This window comes from Gopherus evgoodei, chromosome 1, assembly GCF_007399415.2.
Source record: "Gopherus evgoodei ecotype Sinaloan lineage chromosome 1, rGopEvg1_v1.p, whole genome shotgun sequence".
NCBI lineage: Eukaryota > Metazoa > Chordata > Testudines > Testudinidae > Gopherus > Gopherus evgoodei.
The window spans coordinates 26352-40576 of NC_044322.1; the positions used below are offsets into that span (position 1 = coordinate 26352).

The following is a 14225-nucleotide window of genomic DNA, read 5'->3' on the forward strand; positions in this document are numbered from 1 at the left end:
GTCTGTGTTTCAGCAAAGAGTCAAGCTGAGGTGCAGAAAAGGGGAGTGTTACAGTGGTTGTATATAATTTTCACCATCACCTCTTACATGCACATGGCAGAAATAACTTGCACGCTCAAGTGGATATTAGTGCAAACCTGATTTTCCACTCTTCACCCATGTAACTTTGCAGATATTTACGGACACTTGCTTGGTGACAGGATGCAGGACCTGTGAGAATGAAGAGAAGCTTGTATGATGAATGGACTGTCTGTATTGATTCAACATTGTTGAGGCAAAGCATTTCAGCTCTTCTTGAAAGGACTCTTGGGGGTCAAAGTGTATCACCTGGTGCATTTGGTAAGGGAAAGCTAATAGAGCCCTGTTCTGAAGCAATTAACCCATGTAAATTTGCAGTGATACCATTAAGACAATCTTGATTTCAGAATCAGGCCCTAAGAATTTATCCCATGTGCTGGGAAGAGGCAGACACATTTATAAATAGCTTCAATCCAGGACAGATAAATACAATGACCAATATCACCGTGCACTTGCAAACATGCCATGATACAACGGGCCAGAAAGAGTTTGTGTGGGAAGGTCACAACTGTAAATGCACATAGTGCACAATAGGCTGTGGAACTCCCAGCTCAAGATATCTATGGGACCAAGAGCTTAGCAGGCTTCCAAGAGGGATGAGATGTTTATATGGATAAAAAAATAAATCCCATTAAGGTTGTTAGGATCTCTTTTAAAAAGTCTTGGAAGGGCTCTAAGCCTTCCTGACTTACACCACCAAATATGTCTAAGTAGTGGGTGTGGGGGAAACTCTCTCTGGGAGCAGGGTATCTCATAGCTGCCTATTGCAAGACTTGTTCCACTTTCTTCTGAAAAATCTAGGAAATGATCTTTGATTATCAGCAGGTAAGTATGCCCAGTGGTCTGTGATGGGATGTTAGATGGGGTGGGAACTAAGGGCTTGTCTACATCAGAAAGTTGCAGCGCTGGTGAGGGAGTTACAGCGCTGCAACTTTGAAGGTGTACACATCTGCAGGGCATCACCAGCGCTGCAACTCCCTGTTTGCAGCGCTGGCCGTACTCCCGTTTTGTCTCGGGTGTAGAGGATCCAGCGCTGGTGATCCAGCGCTGGTAATCCAATGTAAACACTTACCAGCGCTTTTCTTGACCTCCGTGGAAGGAGGAAGCCTCTGGTAATCAAGCTGATCTCCTTTCCCGGTTTGCTCTCTAGTTCCCGGAACCCCGAGCAAGCAGGTAAGGAGAACCGCTTGCTCGGCGGTTCGGGGAACGAGAGAGCAAACCGGGAAAGGAGACCAGCTTCGCCGCGGTTTGCTCTCTCGTTCCCGGAGCCACCCTGCAAACCACAGGGAAGGAGAACCGCTTGCTCGGCGGTTCGGGGAACGAGAGAGCAAACCGGGAAAGGAGACCAGCTTCGCCGCGGTTTGCTCTCTCGTTCCCGGAGCCACCCTGCAAACCACAGGGAAGGAGAACCGCTTGCTCGGCGGTTCGGGGAACGAGAGAGCAAACCGGGAAAGGAGACCAGCTTCGCCGCGGTTTGCTCTCTCGTTCCCGGAACCCCGAGCAAGCAGGTCTCCTTCCCTGCTGTTTGCTGGGTGGCTCCGGGAACGGGAGAGCAAACCGCGGCGAAGCTGGTCTCCTTCCCCGGTTTGCTCTCTCGGTCCCGGAACCCCGAGCAAGCAGGTCTCCTTCCCTGTGGTTTGCTGGGTGGCTCCGGGAACGGGAGAGCAAACCACGGCGAAGCTGGTCTCCTTCTCCGGTTTGCTCTCTCGGTCCCGGAACCCCGAGCAAGCAGATCTCCTTCCCTGCTGTTTGCTGGGTGGCTCCGGGAACGGGAGAGCAAACCGCGGCGAAGCTGGTCTCCTTCCCCGGTTTGCTCTCTCGGTCCCGGAACCCCGAGCAAGCAGGTCTCCTTCCCTGCGGTTTGCTGGGTGGCTCCGGGAACGGGAGAGCAAACCGCGGCGAAGCTGGTCTCCTTCCCCGGTTTGCTCTCTCGGTCCCGGAACCCCGAGCAAGCAGGTCTCCTTCCCTGCGGTTTGCTGGGTGGCTCCGGGAACGCGAGAGCAAACCGCGGCGAAGCTGGTCTCCTTCCCCGGTTTGCTCTCTCGGTCCCGGAACCCTGAGCAAGCAGGTCTCCTTCCCTGCGGTTTGCTGGGTGGCTCCGGGAACGCGAGAGCAAACCGCGGCGAAGCTGGTCTCCTTTCCCGGTTTGCTCTCCCGTTCCCGGATCCCCCCTTGAAGCCGCCCAACAGCGCTGCAGTGTGGCCACATCTAACACCACTTGCAGCGCTGGTTGCTGTAAGTGTGGCCACTCTGCAGCGCTGGCCCTATACAGCTGTACTAATACAGCTGTAACAACCAGCGCTGCAAAATTTTAGATGTAGACATGGCCTAAGTTACTGCAAAGAATTCTTTCCTGAGTGCTGCCTGGTGAGTCTTGCCCACATGCTCAGGGTTTAGCTGATCACCATATTTGGGGTCGGGAAGGAATTTTCCTCTGGGACAGATTGGCAGAGGCCCTGGAGGTTTTTCGCCTTCCTCTGCAGCATGGGGCATGGGTCACTTGCGGGAGGATTCTCTGCAGCTTGAGGTCTTCAAACCACAATTTGAAGATTTCAATAATTCAGACATAGGTTAGGGGTTTGTTATAGAAGTGGATGGGTAGGATTCTGTGCCTGCTTTGTGCAGGAGGTCAGATTAGATGATCACAATGGTCCCTTCTGACCTTAAAGTCTATGAGTCTAAATGGCCACTAAATACTGAGGTGAATGGACCAGATGTCTGATCCAGTCTGGCAGTGCCTATCTTCCTAGACTATGTAGTTGCTCATTTTCCTTGAGATCCTGGGAGCCTCTAGACTTGCATTGAGAGCAGAAAGATGTCTCCCTAAATATCATCTAGTCTCCTGTTATTTCTCCTTTCAGAAACTAAAGTTCAAAACTACCTGTGTCTGTCCAGTACATTATGGCAGCTGTCAATGACACCAAATTCAACTCTGCAGTGTTCCTTCTCACTGGGATACCAGGGCAGGAAGACGTCCATCTCTGGATTTCTATCCTCTTCTGTTTAATGTTTGTTATTTCGATAATAGGAAATTCAGTCATTCCGTTCATTATAAAAACAGATCCAACCCTCCATGAGCCCATGTACATTTTCCTTTCCATGTTGGCCGTCACAGACCTTGGCTTATTGATAGCCACCATGCCGACGATATTGGGCATATACTTGTTTAACTCTAGGGAAATCAGCTTTAATGCCTGTTTTACCCAGTTGTTCTTTATTCACTCGCTTCAATGCATTAAATCTTCCATACTCTTGCTGATGGCCTTTGACCGCTTCATTGCCATCTGTAACCCACTGAGATATGCTTCCATCTTAACCCTGCCAAGAATAGCCAAGATGGGACTGGTGTGTGTGCTAAGAGGAATAGCTGTAATATTCCCACTCCCCCTTCTCCTGAAACAGTTCCACTACTGTGGAGCCAATGTCCTCTCCCATTCCTACTGTGTGCACCAGGAAGTCATGAAGTTGGCTTGTTCAGACATCACAGTCAACAACATCTATGGCTTGCATATTTCACTTTTAATGATGGGGTTGGATTCACTGTTCATCTTCCTCTCATATGTGATGATCTTCAAAACAGTGCTGAGCGTTGTGTCACAGACAAAGTGTCTTCGGGCCCTGAACACCTGTGTTTCTCACCTCTGTGTCGTCCTGCTTTTCTACACTTCAGAGATGGTTTTGTCTGTGATACATAGATTTGGGAACAGCTCGACTTACCTGCTTCAGATTCTCCTGGGCTATGTCTACCTTCTGGTCCCGCCCCTTATGAACCCAGTCATGTACAGCATGAAAAGCAAACACCTTCGATCAAGGATAATCAGATTGTTCGTCAAGTGAAGGGTCTGTTCATCATCCAGTTCCAGCACTGGTGACACAGGAGACGAAAAACCCAGAACACAGACACTTATTCCATCCTGGACCCTTACATCTGAGACAAGATGAGCTACTCATCTCCTCTCTATAGAAAGAGGTTGAGATGGGAGGAAAGAGGCTTGGAGGAATGGGAGAGAGACTGCCCGCACCTGCTGGTGAGTGAGGACAGCACACAGGGGGAAAGAGACCAAGGCAGGCAGCAGCATTTACAAAGTGACTGTGTTTGTGGAGAGCCAGGGGACAGGTGGGATGCTGGCCCATAAAGCTCTCTATTTGCAGCTGCTCTGACCTCAGAATTCCTCTTCATACAGTCAATAAAGAGAAGGGACGTCGATGTTGTTTCCTATTACACCTGGCCTGCCCCTGGCCTGTCTCTGGTTAAACATCCATAGGCCATGGAGGAAGCTGCAGAGCTGTTCTGCAGTCTCAGTCCTGATTCACTGTGAGCTCAAGGTACATGGACACCCATCCTTCCCCTGCACCCTCAGCCAGGTGATTATGACTCAGTCATGTCAGATTAATGCAGGAGAAGCCTTCTAGGCAATTTCCCCTGCACACAGTTGATGTCTCAGCACCGCACACCTGCTGAGCCCATTCCCCCCTCCCTAAGCAGAGCTGCGTGTGTGAGTGAGGGTCTGATGCACAGGAGTCCTGACAAGAGACTGAGGCCCAGTTTCCCTCCTTGTCCCCTGTGTTTATGCTGCCCCAGCTGCTTTCCATGGGTGGGAGTGGGAATCAGCTCCTGCAGAGAGGCCCAGGTAGCTCCTATCCCAGTCCCGCCCATTCACTCTAGGGTGACCACTTGTTCAAAAGGCAAAAGCAGAAAACATGCAGGGGCCCCGTCCCCTGTGTGGCCCCGTCCCTAGTTTTCCTTTTTCCTTGAAGCACCTCCCTCTTCCCCATCTCTTACCTGAAACCACAATCCTCTGCTCCATGCCCTTCCCCCTTTGCCCCTCCCTCTGCCCCATCTCTTCCCCAGAACCCCACCCCCCACTCCTCATCTTTACCTGAGGCTCCAACCCCTCTAAAGACCTGAAGCCAGAGCATGGACATGGTAAGAGCTGCCCAGGTTTCCAGAACCTCTATAAGGAGCCCCAGACCCTATCCTATCCTGGGCAGGTGGCTGGTCGGCCTGAAAGCAGCCCCCATCTTCTATCACCAAACTCAAGACATACCCCCAGGGAAGTTGGAGAGTCCAGGTATCCTCACATTGGCCCAGAATAGGAAGAGCAGAGGGCAGAGATTTGAGGGAAGAGATGAGGCAGTTGGTGTGACAAGCCTGAACTAATGCTAACTGCAGCAGGCAGGGCGGTGGAGTCTCCTGAATAAAGGAGGAGGACGGGGCTGGAGGGTAGGAGAGTTTGTGTTTTGGAGACGACTGAATTGATGCATTACCACAAAGAGAAGTTTTGTTTTAAGTACCCCAGGCTGACAGTAAGATTGAGGTTTTAACAAAATTGCTAAGCAGGAACCCCCCGTAGTAGCTGCATATCCTGTGCTGCTGGAGGTGTTATCTCAGAAAGAGAGCGGTTTCTGTACTGAATGTGACAAATGTTTTTTTAAAGTCTACTTTAAACCCAGCTTCCCAGTACCAAACGGCTTCTGTGTTCCAGGGTACTTGATATTGCTCAAGTGTTTTTCCTGGGGGTACTGCGATACGCCAACAATATTCCATACTGCTGTAAAAATATGTTTAAAAAATTGTTGCAAACAAAAAAATTGTGAAGTATATTAACAATATCTTGCTAGTAAGTAAAACAGAAAAAGAGCATAAAAGTTTTGTGCAGTAGTTACTGGGTTTTTCCTTAAAAAACTACAATAAACCTAAAGAAGCAGCTAGTGCATGGGGAAGCTTGAAAAAGGGGTTAATGAAAACACCTGCTTTGGACACCCCAACAATAAGTTCCCTTTCGTGTTGTATCCTAGCATTAAAACTATCTGTATTGTTAGTATAATCATACAAAGTACCAGTACTGGGGGAGAAACACCTGCTGCATACTAAACCAAAGCATTAACAGCTCCAAAAAGCAAACTAAAACTGTAAGTAAACTGCTCTTGCTGCTTACTAAGCACTACAACATTACAAGCCCAAGCTCTTGTCAAAGCAAATAAAGTTATTGTAAAAAGCCATCCTGCTCTAAAAAAACTCGTAAGTCATCACAATTTATCCAGAGGGCATATAAAAATAAATAAACCTATACAATGGATCTTTACTGTCATAACAAAAAATGTTCAATTGCTTACCGGAAAAAAAATCTAAAATATTTGTACGGAGTCTAACATTAAAAGGTCAATAACATATTTATAAACCCCGCAAAAAATCTACAGTGCAGACTGTCTTTAAGGTAACTCTGGTTTAACAGCTAATCGAAAAATAAAAATAAAGACATCAACATTGATAACAACATTGCACTACCCCTGCATTCAGTACTACAGTGATTTGTAACCCAGCACCAGCCAAATTTGATCACTTTGAACAACACCGCTCTGTCTGCTGGATATCTACTCAGAGTAGACGCGTTTATATAAATAGAGTTTGCTCCTGAAGTCTCTCTCCATCCCAGCCTGCTGTCAGGGGAGAACTCACTGTGACCCTGTTTACACAGGCTGATGCACCGGGTGATATTATGGAGTCACCTGCCATAGCAGTTGACTGGGCTCTTTGACCCAGGAGGTCCCTTCCAGGCCTATGTCCCTACGTCCCATTAGCCCACTTTGAGTCACACTTGGAGCTCATGTGGAGTTACTTGTCCACTATCCTCTGGCCGATGGATTTGGCCCTCAATAGATTCAGGACAAAGCATTACTTAGCGTTTTCATCAGGAAAAGGAATTATTCGTGGCCTCCTGTTTACTGGTGTCACAGGAGCTTAATTCTCTGAGTTTCAGGTAATTTAAGCATGCTGAGATGGCAGCTGCCCCATCACAGCCACTAGCTCCAGAGATAAAGGATTGTTGAGTGGTTAAAGTGCTAGCCTGGGATACAGGAGAATTGGCTTCAGTTCCAGGCTCTTCAAATGACATCCTCTGTGACTTTGGGAAACTCATTTAGTCCTTCTGTTCTTCAGCAATCTGTGTTTTAATACGGCTCAATGTAAAGGTGTACGTCTAGGAACAAAGGATGCTGGTCATCCTTACCGGATGGGGGAGGCAGCGCTGGGAAGCAGTCACTCTGAGAATGACTTGGGGGTCATAGTGGTTAATCAGCTGAACGTGAGCTCCCACTGCAACACTGCGTCCGAAAACGCTACTGCAATCTGGGATGTATAACCAGGAGAATCTGAAGTTGGAGCAGAGAGGTTATTTTCGCTCTTTATTTGGCACTGGTGTGACTGCTGCCAGAATATTGTGTCTAGTTCTGGTGTCTACAGTGCTTGATTGTTATATCCTTGGGGGCAGCCAGTTTAGGAAGAAATCACTTGAGGCCAGACAGCAGACAGCTAACAAAACTACCATTTATTTACAGACACAGAGCTCCTTCACCGGCCGAAGCTAGCTGGGCTAACTCCTAATAATCTAACTCAGTTGCCGTAGGAACCAAAATCATGACAACCAAATACACAACATATTCCTCCCCCCGCCAATAAGAACATTCCCTAAATAAAACACACACTAGACTAGAGAAGATGGGTAGACTGCCTCCATTCCCGGCTAAACCCTGGAGATTAATTTGCCCCATAAACATAGGTTCGCCCTAGCTAAAGATCCAGCCGATGAGGAGACCTTCTGTCTCTAGGTGGATTACGGTGAACTTCTGGTGTTCTTGCACCCAAAAGTACCATGGGCTCAGGGTCTGCAGCACGAACAGGTGAGGAGGTGGTATCAGCTTGTGCTGGGCAAAGGGGTATCTCAGCCGCTGGCAGTAATGGAGGAGAACAGTCAGGAACAGGTGATTGGTGATTCGGTGTCTCACTGGAAGAGATGAAGTCAGACCACTCAACTGCAGATGTGTCCTGAGGACTGGCATTACCTGGCAACAGCTGATCTACATGTTACCACCAGGTAAGATTTTCTGCAGTCCGGACTGTGTAGGAAACAGGTCCTGTTTGAGTGATGATCGTGGCAAGGACTCATTTAGCTCTGGAAGTATAATTCCGAGCCAAAACTGGCTGTCCCGGGCTAAAGGTTCGGTCTTTTGCTCTAGGTGCCCACCTGATGATTTGATTTGCTGCTGATGTTGCACAATTTGTCGGGGTTCAGAAGGTTTCAGCAGATCAAAGCAAGTGCGCCGCTGTCGTCCCATCATTAGAAAGGCTGGGGATGCCTGGGTCGTAGCATGAAGTGTGTTTCTGTAGGAAAGTAAGAAGGTATCCAGAAGATTTTGGATGGAGTGTTGTCCCCTTGCTGATTTCAAAGCATGTTTCATTGTCTGCACAAATCTTTCAGCTAATCCATTGGTGGATGGATGATATGGTGCTGACGTGATGTGGTGTATCCCATTTGCCTTCATAAAATTTTGAAACTCCTGAGAGACGAACTGCAGTCCGTTGTTGCTCACAAGTTGTTCTGGCAGACCGAAATGACTAAAAAGTCCCCGTGGTTTTTGGATAGTACTCTGCCGTAGTGGACTGCATTATAGAGACTTCTGGCCATTTAGAATGGGCATCTACTGCCTCCAAGAACATGCTTCCTTCAAGGGGGCCAGTGAAGCCAATGTGAATACGTTGCCACTGGTTTTCAGGCCAGTCCCATGGGTGTAGGGGTGCCCCCTGGGGTGCATTCCTCATACCCTGACATGACATACAAGCTTTTGCCTTCTTTTCAATAGCACTGTCCAATCTAGGCCACCAAAAATAGCTTTGTGCAATTTCCTTCATGTGCACAATTCCACAGTGACCGGAATGTAGCTGTTCTAACATCTGTGATCTCAGTGGTGGTGGAATAATGACACGTCTCCTCCACAACAAACAACCAGATTGGACTGATAACTTTGTTCTTCTGGACATGTAGGTAACAAGGTTGGGTGAGACCGGAGAGGTTTGTCGAGATTTTCCATGCATTACCAGGTTCATAACTTGGGACAATACTGGGTCAACGCGAGTTGCCTTCTTTATCTGAGCAGCAGTGATGAGTGTATTCTTTACCTGTTCAAAGTAGAAGATTTCCTTTTGGGCACTATCTTGATATTTGACCGGCAAAGGCAACCTTGAGAGGTCATGTGCATTGCCATGCAGAGTGGATTTCTGATATTTGATTTCATATATGTGTGCTGAAAGTAACAATGTCCAGCGTTGCATATGACTAGCAGCTAATGGGGGAATGCCTGTGTAGGGTCCAAAAATTGACATTAGAGGTCGATGGTCTATGAGAAGAGTAAACTTTTGCCCAAACAGGTACTGATGAAACTTCCAAATTCCAAAAACAATTCCTAATGCCTTACGTTCGATTTGGACGTAGTTAGTTTTTGCTTTGCTTAGAGTGCATGAAGCAAAAGCAATAGGTCTCTCTTTTCCCGAAGGCATAATGTGTGACACGACTGCTCCTACTCCATAAAGGGAGGCATTGCAGGCCAGTTGTAGGGGTAAGGATGGATCAAAGTGCGTTATAACTTTAGAATTTAGCAATGCATCCTTAGCTTTGTTAAATGCAACATCACAGGCTTCAGTCCACTTCCAGGCCTTGTTCTGCCTCAGGAGCTCATCAAGTGGTTTTAGCAGCGTGGCTAACTGTGAGATGAACTTTCCATAATAGTTCAGTAGTCCTAGAAACGAGTGCAGCTGGCTTACATTTCGAGGTGGGGGAGCCTCCACAATAGCTTTAACTTTTGCAGGGGCCTTATGAAGACCTGCAGAATCAATGATGTGTCCCAAATATTCAACAGAGGGCTTGAAGAATTCACACTTGTTTCGTGAACTCGTAGGCCATGCTCTTCCAATCTTTGTAGGGTAGCCTCTAAATTTTTTAAGTGATCCTTTTATTCCTTCCAGTGACCAGGATATCATCCAGATAGCACCGAACTTCTGACAAGCCACACAAGATCTGGTCCATAGCCCTCTGGAACAGGGAGAGAGCAGACGTTATTCCGAAGGGTAGGCGACAGTATCGATAAAGCCCCTTATGAGTCACAATAGTCAACAGCTCTTGGGACTTTTCATTGAGGTGCATTTGTAAATATGCTTGACTCAGATCAATTTTACTGAACTTTTGTCCCCAAGCCAGGCCTGTGAAGAGGTCATCGATGCGGGGAAGCGGGTATTGCTCTGCACACAACATTGGGTTTACAGTGACTTTAAAATCACCGCAAAACTGGAGACAGCCATCTTTCTTCACTATTGGAACGATAGGAGTGGCCCATGAGCTATGGGTAACTGGTATTATGACTCCATTGGTGACCAGGCGCTCCAGGTCTGCTTCAACTTTTGGCCTGATGGCATATGGCACAGTTCGGGCTTTCAGATATTTTGGTGGACTGTCAGGTGTAATGTTCAATGTCACAGTGATTCCCTTCATACTTCCCAGATCATCTCCAAAAACAGGAGCATGTTTCCTTAGTATAGGGGTTAGACTGGTTTCTTCTTTAGTCATCCGGTGCACTTCTGCCCAGTTCAGCTGAATCTTCCCAAGCCAAGACCTACCCATTAAGGCTGGGTAGTTACCTCTCACCACAAACAGTGGCAATTTAGCAGCCTGTCCATTGAGCTTCACCTTAACATCAATAGTGCCCAACATGGGCACAGCTTCTCCCGTATATGTCTTCGGAACAGTTTTTGTTGCCTTAAGTGGAAGATGCTGTAGCTTCTCTTTATACACAGTCTCGGAGACCAGCGAGACGGCTGCACCGGTGTCCAGTTCCATGCGTATAGGTTTGCCATCCAACAATGGGGTTACCCAGTATTCATGTGAGCCCAACGCCAAAGACAAAACATGCAGTGGCACTTCCTCTTGCGATGAGGTGTCACCTTGATCATCCTGGGTCTGCTCTACGGTATGCAGGGTTCCTCTTTTTGTCGGCCAGACCACAGGCCTCTTTTTCTATTGTTTACAGGCACAATCAATGTGTCCCTTTTTGCCTCAGTGTCGACACACCAGGTCCTTACACCAGCATTCTGATGCCTGGTGACCCGGCTTACCACAGAGGTAACGTTCTTGACTCTGCAGAGTTTTATGGGTAGGTTCTTGTGACACTTTTTGCACCCTAGGGGATGCACCGATGTTTTGTGCCTCCCTTGTAGCCAGTTCCATGGAGACAGCAATATCAACAGCCTTCTGTAATGTAAGCAGAGCCTCTGTCAGTAGGCGTGTCATAAACAGATAATTAAGGGTTAATGTCTCTTTTACCTGTAAAGGGATAACAAACAGGGACCCAAAAACCTGACCAGAGGACCAATCAGGAGATGAGATACTTTCAAATCTCATGTGGAGGGAAGCCTTTGTTGTGGGTTTTGGGTTTGGCTTTGTTCTCTCTGGGTCCTGGACGGGGCTAGAGGCACAACCAGGTTTCTGCCAATCTCCCTGCTACAGTCTCTAATCTATTCAGTATTGTAAGTAAGAAAAGGTGATCATAGTCTTTTAATTTGTTTTTTTCCATTTGCATATGTGTACTTGCTGGAAGTAGCTTAAATTGTTTTTCTGCTGGAGAAAGTTTCTTTCTATTGTTTATAAGTTGAAAGACCCTGTAACTTTTTATCATCTAAAGTGCAGAGATAAACCTTTTACTTTTTTCTTTTGTTTTTATTAAAAGTTTTGCTTTTAAGACCTGTTTGATTTTTCTCTCCTAGTTAAGGCTCAAAGGAAGTGAGTCTGTATATACCAGGGAATTGGTGGAGAGAAGGGAAGGATAAATTTCCTCTTTGTGTTAGATTCATGCAGCTTGAATCTGTATTGCCTCTGGGTGAGGGGGAAGCAGGGAGGGAAAGGTAAATTTCCTCTTTGTGTTAGATTCACGGAACTTGAATCTGTATTGCCTCTGGGAGAAGGGGAGAGAGAAACTTGATCTCTCTGTGTTGTGTTTCAAGGAATTGAATCACGGTATCTCCTAGTGTACCCAGGCAGGAAAGATCTGGGAGGAGGTAAAGAGGTGGGAGGGAATGGTTTATTTCCCTTTGTTGTGAGACTCAAGGAATCTGGGTCTTGGGGTCCCCTGGGAAGGTTTTGGGGGGACCAGAGGGTATCAGGCCCTAAAAATTCCTGATTGGTGGCAGCGCTACAGAATCTAAGCTGGTAATTAAGCTTAGAGGACTTTATGCTAGTACCCATATTCTGGACGCTAAGGTCCAGATTTGGGAATTATACTATGACAAGGCGCTTCCATACAGCTTCACTGTAGAGGCCACACACTAACCTGTCAGGCGGGGCATCATTTAACATCTCTTTAAATTCACAGTGTTCTGCTAGCTTTTTTAAAATTGCTACAAATTGTACAACTGTTTCATCTTCTTTTTGGTCTCTTTTGTGGAACCAATATCTTTCAGCAGTTACCAGTGGTTTTGGGGAAAAATGGGAGCCCAGGATTTCCACAATGTCACTGTAAGATTTAGTCTCAGGCTTAACAGGGTGTAGTAAGCTGCGTAGCAGGGAGTAGGTTTTAGCCCCTACAACACTTAAGAATATTGGCACCCTCTTCTCTTCTGTAATGTCATTTGCAATAACAAAAAGCTCAAAACGCTCAGTATACACCTGCCACTGCTCTATATTCTCCTCAAAAGGTTCCAGTGGCCCGGTTGGAGTAGCCATGATTTTTAGTTTCACTTTCACAGTCAGTGCAAACAAGCAGTTTTTTGGTTTGTTCTTTACCTTGACTTCTACTTCCTTCTGTTACTGGAGCAGCACCGGAATCCCACCCTCATCGCCACTTGTTATATCCTTGGGGGCAGCTGGTTTAGGAAGAAATCACTTGAGGCCAGACAGCAGACAGCTAACAAAACTACCATTTATTTACAGACACAGAGCTCCTTCACCGGCCGAAGCTAGCTGGGCTAACTCCTAATAATCTAACTCAGTTGCCATAGGAACCAAAACCATGACAACCAAATACACAACATTGATGGACGTTGATAAATTGGAGAAGGTGCAGAGAAGAGACATGGGAATGAAAAAAGGATTAGAAAATCTGTTTTAGGCCTGGTCTACACTATGAGTTTATATCAGATTTAGCAGCATTAAATCGCATTAACACTGCACTCGTCCACACAACGAAGCCCTTTATATTGATATAAAGGGCTCTTAATACTGATACCTGTAATTCTCCTAGATGAGGGGAGTAGCACTGAAATCGGTATTGCCATGTCGGATTAGGGTTAGTGTGGCAGCAATTCGAAGGTATTGGCCTCCGGGCGCTATCCCACAGTGCATCATTGTGACTGCTCTGGACAGCAATCTGAACTTGGATGCACTGGCCTGTCAGACAGGAAAAGCCCTGCGAACTTTTGAATTTCATTTTCTGTTTGCCCAGCATGGTGCGCCAGTCAACACTGATGACCATGCAGTTCGAGAATCAAAAAAAAAACTCCAGCATGGACGGTACGGGAGATACTGAATCTGATCTCTGTATGGGAAGATGAATCTGTTCTATCAGAACTCCGTTCCAAAAGACGAAATGCCAAAGCATTTGAAAAAATCTCCAAGGCTATAATAGACAGAGGCCACAATAGGGACTCAACACAGTGCTGCATGAAATTTAAGGCGCTGATCCAAGCGTAACGGAAAGCCAAAGAATCAAATGGATGCTCACGGAGGGAGCGGGGACTGAGGACTCTAGCTATTCCACAGTTCCCGCACTCTCCGAAAATCATTTGCATTCTTGACTGAGCTCCTAAAGCCTGAAGGGTCAAACAATTCGTCACGGGTGTTTCAGGGTATATGTCATCACACACACTCCCTTCCCGTAAAAGAAAATGGTAAAAAAATGTTTCTCGCCTTTTATCAATGTCACCGTATGACAACTGGATGCTGCTGGCAGATGCTGTGCTGCAGTGCTAAACAGCAGCATTCCCTCCCCGATGGCAGATGGTGCAATATGACTGATAGCTGTCATCGTCATCATCCCGTGTGTACTCCTGGCTGGCTTCAGTGAGGTCGGTCGGGGGTGCCTGGGCAAAAATGGGAATGACTCCCTGTCAATAAAGTCAGTGTTGTTTCTTATTCATGCATTCTTTATTACTTCATCACAAAAATAGGGGGATAACTGCCACAGTAGCCCAGGAAGGATAGGGGAGGAGGGAAGCAATGGGTGACATTGTTGCAGGGGCACCCCCTAGAATGGCATGCAGCTCATCATTTCTGTGGGATGTCTGGGGCTGTAACTCGGAGCGGCCGTTTGCCTCTCTGGTTCTTTAG

General features: G+C 47.0%; 1 pseudogene; it reads left to right on the forward strand.

Annotated features, from left to right (window-relative positions):
- Positions 1 to 218: 218 nt before the first annotated feature.
- Positions 219 to 3915, forward strand: LOC115645419 (annotated as a pseudogene).
- Positions 3916 to 14225: the final 10310 nt, after the last annotated feature.